At 42.1% G+C, this 7029-nt stretch overlaps 1 long non-coding RNA gene across 1 annotated transcript in view; it reads left to right on the forward strand.

The window, feature by feature from the left end:
• LOC102495508 (uncharacterized) overlaps nt 1-6663 on the forward strand; it is an 80778-nt gene extending 74115 nt beyond the window's left edge. The window contains exon 3 of the long non-coding RNA XR_333527.1: nt 6108-6663. This is a non-coding gene — a long non-coding RNA (uncharacterized LOC102495508). The remainder of the gene's footprint in view (nt 1-6107) is intronic.
• Nucleotides 6664-7029: the final 366 nt, after the last annotated feature.

The raw sequence follows: 7029 nt of genomic DNA on the forward strand, positions 1-7029 counted from the left end.
TGGAAGTTGGACAATTCTTGGTAGTCCAGTGACATAGCCATTATGCTAACTGCTAATTTTGTTGATGGTTTTTCGTTAGAAGCTTTCATATCAGTATTCTCAAATTAATATAGTTCATTGGTTGATAAGACTTTCTTTATCATTAGGTCCTTTAAATAGTCTTGCCTATATACTTTCTCTAAGTGTTTACGGTTTTATTTTGTTACCTTTTGTCTTTTGTGTGCTTAAAATGTATTTCTGTACAGTGCCAGATCAGAGTATAAATCAGTATTTTATTTTCCATGTGACTAGCTGGTTGTTCTAGAACCATCTGGTGACAAGACTTTGCTTTCTTCACTACTTGGTTATAGCTCTGCATTTCTATCTGCATAAGGAAAAAGGGCTCAATTTCCTGGGAAGCAGCAGTTAGCGTAATGGCTATGTTGCTGGACTCCCATGTAGTCCCAGACCCGATGGCTTAAAACTCAGGCTGGGCACGTGTGTGTGCGTGCCGAAGATCCCGAGAGGAGAATGGAGGAGAACGGATTGCGGCATGACCATCCCCCCTGGGGGGTGATTTGTCGCTTTCTGTCTCTCTGTATGTCTGGCGAGCACACGCACCCTATAGCGAAAACCTCTCTCTAAAAAAACAAAGGGCTCGATTTCTGGACTGTTCTGCTTCATTGATCTATGGATTGATTCCTGAGCCACAGCACACTTCCTAATAGTTGCAGATTTAGAGTAAGCCCTTACACCTGGTAATAGAAGTTTCCCTTGTTCTTTCCCCCCCCCCCACTCTGCCCCTTTTTAAGAGATTTTTGCTATAGGTCACATGTGCTTACTTGAAGGACAGAGAGACAGAAAATGAGAAATCACCCCTCAGGGGGGGATGGTCATGCAGAAATCCCTTCTCTATTCTCCTCTTGAGATTGTGGGCACACACACACACACACACACACACGCTCCTGGCATGAAGTTCAAGTCACCAGGTCCAGGACTCGAACTGTAGTCAGCCATGTGGAAGTCCAGCACCTTATCCCCTATGCCACCTGCTGACCTCTTTGTTCTTTTTAAAAATTGTCTCAGCTATTTCAGAGCCCTTTACTGCCATGGATTTTAGAGCCTGCTTGTCAATATATAAACACACACACACACACACACACACACACACACACACAGAGTTAGGGTTTTAATGGAAAGGGCATTGTATTTAGAGATAAATTTGGGTGAAGTTGACCTCTTTATGATGTGGCATCTTCCCTTCATAAGCATTATGCATCTACTCGCTCATGTAGATCTTTGTTATCTTTTACTAGTTTTAAAATTTAGCTATAAAATTCTTGCACGTAGTTGTCTATTTTGTATTTTCTATCTTTTTAAAAATTTGTTCTTCACTCTTGATATACAGTATTTGTGAAAAAATTCTCCAATTCTCTAATCTTCTCTTTAGGTGTGTATAATCTGCTGTTAAGCCAATTCATGGAATTTTTAATTTCAGTTACTGTAATTTTGTCTTTGTAATTTCTATTTGATTTGAAAAAATACTTGCTTGTTCTCTGCTGAAATCATAGCCATCCACTTTTTAACACATATTAGTAGAGCCAGCAGGTGGCATGGTAGTTAAGGGTGCTAGACTCCCACATGGCCGACTGTGGTTTGAGTCCCAGATCTGGCAGCTTGCTTTCTCACTTCTCCTTTTTCTCTCTCTCTCACTCTATCCTTCTTTGGCCAAACTAAAATATTAAATAAATAAATTTAAATAAAAAATCATTAAAAAATATATGTTCTTGAGGCCAGCAGATGGAATAATGGTTATGTCACTAGACTCCCACGTAGTCAACTGTGGTTTGAGTCCTGCACCTGCGGCTTAAAACTCACTCCAGACACATAGCGTACATGCCCAAGATCCCAAGAGGAGACTGGAGGAGAAGGGACTAGGGATTGCATCATGGCTATCCTCCCTGGGGGGTGATTTCTTGCTTTCTATCTCTCTGGGGAGTGCACTCACTCTATAGCAAAAATCTCTCAATAAAATAAAATAAGAGTTGGGAACCAGCAGTTAGCGTAATGGCTATGTCGCTGGACTCCCACGTAGTTGACTGCGGTTTGCATCCCGGACCCGGTGGCTTAGAACTCACGCTGGGCGCGTGTGCGTGCGTGCCCAAGATTCCGAGAGGAGAATGGAGGAGAAGGGATTGCGGCGTGGCCATCCCCCCTGGGGGGTGATTTCTCGCTTTCTGTCTCTCTGTCTCTCTCTGTCTGTCTGGCGAGCGCACACGCCCTATGTCTGGCGAGCGCACGCACCCTATAGTGAAAACCTCTCCAAAATAAATAAATAAGTAAATAAATAGAACAAAAGTAAAACCTATCAGTTCTTTTAAAGTATTGCACTGTTGTGCGTGTGTGTAGAAAAGGAATGTGTGAACTAAAACAATACTCCTGAAAGTATGTCATATAGACACATTCACCTTTTCACTCTGCATCAGAGAGCAAAAGGTATTAGACTTATCAGAAAAAAAGCATAAGACTGAAAAAAAATCTCATATTTTTAAATAATGAAAGTATATAATTTGCAAAAGTTAAGATATGTCACTCAGTTAGGGTTAATGAGATATTTTTAATACTGGGAGATTTGTGAGAATGAGTTCAGGCCTTTTTTTTTTTTTCTTTGAGTTCCCAGTGCCTAAAATAGGATCTATCACAAAACAGATATTCAATTAACGTTTTTAAGTTGAACCGAATTAATATTACAATAAAATGGCTTTTTTCTGAACACATTTGGACTAATTGGGGAAAGAGAATAGGAAGATTTTTGTGATGAGTCTGGAATGTAAAGTTCTCTACAAATAACCAGTATACTACCAAATTATTTATTTTAAAACAACTGTATATATCTCAGTAAAAACAAACAAAAAATCTGTCTAATGTTGAGCCAGCAGGTGGCACGGTAGTTAAGGTGCTAGACTACCACATGGCCGACTGCAGTTTGAGTCCCAGACCCGGCAGCTTGCCTTCTCACTTTCCCTCTTTCTCTATCTCACATAAAAGTAAAGGAAGGGAGGAAGAGAGGAGCAGAGGGAAGAAGCCAGGTTGTTGGAGCTCGGGAGATGAAGACTTTGTGTCTCCTAGTTAGCATACGTAGTTCCAGTGGAACGCTTAGTTCTTGATAATAGAGCTTCGGTGATAAGAACACGCTCCCGGTTGAGATAGGCCTATGGATAGCTGTCACAAGGTTCTGTGGGTTTCCGTACAAAATAGCCATGCAGATGTTGCCAGAATGAAACCACCTAGTCTGAATATGCTGTCAGATATTTGCGCTGTTGGAATAATACCCCCCGGTGAGCAGAGGAGACGGGCAGGGCCGAGCATCTGATGGCAGGTGCTTTGGTCACGGGACTTTCCTGCCTGAGTTCCAGGTGCTAACAGCAGCAGGTGTAGGAAGGCAGGCAGAGCAGAAACGATCGCAGCTCATGGAGATGCCTTTCTTTAGGGAACTGGACTCAGGTTAGTTTGCAATTTAAAAAAATCTATTCTTGATGTAACTGGAGAGTCACGTTCTTGTTCACAAATGGCCACTAGAAACAAGAAAGCTAAGAGAGGTGTCATTTCCACTGGCGGTCTAATTTTGCTGTGTCCACACTTGTAATGTACTGTGCTGTCCGGTGGCATGGGATGGGGCCATAGCCAGTGTTTACTTTCTACCTGGGGTCAGTCTTCCATCACCCCAAATACCCTCGGGACTTGGGGTGGAAAGGCTGAAATCGCATAACCTCCAAGTTGTCACTCATCCCTTGGCCAAAGGAGTGCTTCTGTTTGAGTAAGCAGGGGCGTGACTTGGTGATCGCAGCAGCTGGGAAGAGGCAGTTTTTATGTTGTTAAAGAAGAAACCTAGGGTTTAAGTCGTGGAGCAGTTACTGTAGTGCCTGTCTGTCTAAGCATCTGTCTATCATTTGATCTGTATCTCTTGTTCTCAAAGGACCTGAGAGATTTATACAAATGCGTGCACACAAACACATGCACATGTTATTTGCTATGGAAAAGTTGCAAGGTAATAGATAGATATAGAAATAAATATAGAAATAAGATCGAAAGGTGATATGCAAGTATGTTAACAAATATTGACTCTTTGTGGTTGAGTTGCAGATTCTTTTAAATTTCTTCCTTGAGCTTTCCTTTATTTTAGAAAATTTCTCTAAAGAATGTATATCATATTTTTAATGAGAAAATCAGTAAGTAATAAATGATTGATTTAAAAAATAATTTCCTATGAACCTTGTTAAATGATAAGTAGCAATAGGTGTTAAAAATTACATATACTCAAGAAAACATGGGACCAGTAGTTAGTGTCATGGCTAGGTCACTAGACTCCCATGTAGTTGACCATGATTTGAGTCCCGGACCTGGCTGCTTAAATTCATGCCAGGCGTGTGTGCGTGCGTGCCCAAGATCCCGAGAGGAGAATGGAGGAGAAGGGATTGTGGCGTGGCCATCCCCCCTGGGGGTGATTTCTCGCTTTCTGTCTCTATGTCTCTCTCTGTCTTTCTAGCGAGCACACACGCCCTGTAGCAAAAAAACCTCTCCAGGAAAAAAAAAAATAAAAAAAAAAAAGAAAGAGAGAGAGAAAGAAAGAAAGAAAGAAAGAAAACAAGAAAGTCGGCGCTAGCATGTGATGTGGTAGTTAAGGCATGAAACTCCCATGTGGCCAACTGTGGTTTGAGTCCTGGACCTGGCATCTTGCTTTCTTACTTTCCTTCCCTCCCTCTCTCTTTCTCTCCCTCTCTCTCTCCCTCTCTCTCTCTCTCTATTGAGCACACATGCCCTAGAGCAAATGAAAAATAAATAATTCTTAAAAGAAAAAAATTCAAAAGAAGAGAAGATCAGAGTCAGGTAAGCTGAGAGGAAGGCTGAGTTTAGCCACAAAGTGGCAAATTGGCAAATTTGGTATCTTTAGTGAAGGTGGGCCTCAGATTTGTTTTTGAGTTTTTTTTTTTTTCCTCCAACCTAAGAAGTACATAATAATTGCTGATTGTCTCACAAAGATCCTGGAGCTAAAAAAATAAGTGAGTTGCTCAGGATAATCAAGATTTGAGGCCCTACCAAAGAACATTGTCTCTCAAGAGATTTCCTAAAGAAAAGCTTCTCTGTGTATGGTTAGGCATTTTGGAGGGTGCCTCAGTGCCTAGCTAAGTGGAAAGTGGGAGCGAGGCAGCTCCCATGTCACCAGGGCTGCCTGCCTCCCTCCCGGACAGTCAGCGTCTCGCGCCTGGTTTGCTGCACCTGCCAATGAACTTGTCTCGCCATGTGCACTCTGGCTGCCATCCAACTCATTCTCCGCATGGTAACCTTAGAAATCTTAATTTTTTGTTGTGGCAGGGAGGTACCCTCATTTGCTTATACTTGTTCATCTTTCTTTTATTTAAAAAATGTTTTTTCCAGGCCAGTAGGTGGCATGGTGGGTAAAGCACTGGCTTCCCACATGGTTGACTGTAATTTGAGTCCTGGCCCCAGCGGCTTGAAAATCACACCAGGTACCTGTGCATGCATGCAAAGTCCTAAGAGGAGACTGGAGGAGAAGGGATTGTGGGGTGACCAGTCACCCCAGGGTGGGTGACTTCTCATTTTCTTTTTTCTGTCTCTCTCTGGTGAGCAGGCATGTCCTATAGTAAAACCCTCAAAAATACATATATTAAAAAAAATCATTTTTTCCTTTAACTACCAGAGTGTACTTGCGCTACCCAGGGAGAGACTGAGATTGAAAGAGAAAGCCCACCCCCACCCCGACTGGGGTATAGTTATTCCACAATCCTTTTTCCTCTTTTTCTCCATCTCAGCATGATTTGGGACACACAGACATACACACACACACACACACATGTGCATATGTGCTTTTCAGGCTGCTAGTCTGGGACTCAAACTATGGTTGGTCATGTGGGATCCGGCTCCTGATGCCAAACCACTGTACTTACAGGGCCGACCCCGTCTTTCTTTTATTAATAATTCATCCCCAAACATCCAGACAAAGTCTCCTCTCCCTTTAATAGTTTCCTATGGGCGCTTACAGTTTTATTTCCAAGCACTCACCATAGGTTGTCGTTTTTATCATTTGTGTAATTATTTTGTTTGTGCAGGTCTCAGGTTGTAAAGATGGGGGATCTTTTGTTCATCGACCTGTCCCTATGGCTACAGCACTTAAGCAACCTAACAGGAGCTCAGTAAATGCTTGGTGATTGAATGAATGAATGACTGTCTCAACGATTTCATCAGCGGGCCCTTCATTCACTGCTCCCACCATTCTATCTTTAACAACTCATCTGGAAGCAAGACCAAGAAGAAAATTGGAAGTCTACTCATTTCTTGGTCTTGAAGTCTGGAGCATCTCTCTGAATAAAGAGTGGGGATTATGGGTTGCCAGGCAACCGAAAGAAAAGTCCCAGAAGAACACAGCTAGCAACATAGTCCACTCAAAATTTGGATTTTGGATTCCCCCACTATTTTCTGTTTGTAGCTTTAGCTTTTTGGTGGATGGGAACAAGGGACCTCTGTTCTGTCTCCTTCTCTGTGTGGTTATGCTAACCTTGAGAACATTATGTCTCAGTCTTCATGAGGGAGCATGAGCTCTAAAATTGCATCTATGGCGTATCCAGGGTTCTTGTGGGAGATGGGATAGATGGGGGAAAATGTGTAAGGGCGAAGGGGCAAGGCTGAGAATGTATGTAAAAACATAATGGGTCGTATTTTTTTGCAAAACTGTATCATGGCTTTTCCCAACAACCCAGTGTGTCGGTTTTTTAAGAATTACTTATTTTATTTGTAATTATTATTTAATTTGCTACAGGGCACATGCACTCATGAGAGCGAGAAAAGAGAAAAAAAGAGGGCAAGCTGCCAGGTCCATGACTCAGACCATGGTTGGCTGTGTGGAAGTCCAGTTCCTTAACCACCACACCACCTGCTAGCGCCAGTATGTCAGTTAAAAAAATAATAATAATAAATAAATAAAGCACACATAGTGTTCTTCAGAATACTGTCTAATTATAGGTTTGTCAGAAA

The sequence above is a fragment of the Tupaia chinensis genome, unplaced genomic scaffold (genome assembly GCF_000334495.1).
Source record: "Tupaia chinensis unplaced genomic scaffold, TupChi_1.0 Scaffold000063_1, whole genome shotgun sequence".
Lineage (NCBI taxonomy): Eukaryota > Metazoa > Chordata > Mammalia > Scandentia > Tupaiidae > Tupaia > Tupaia belangeri.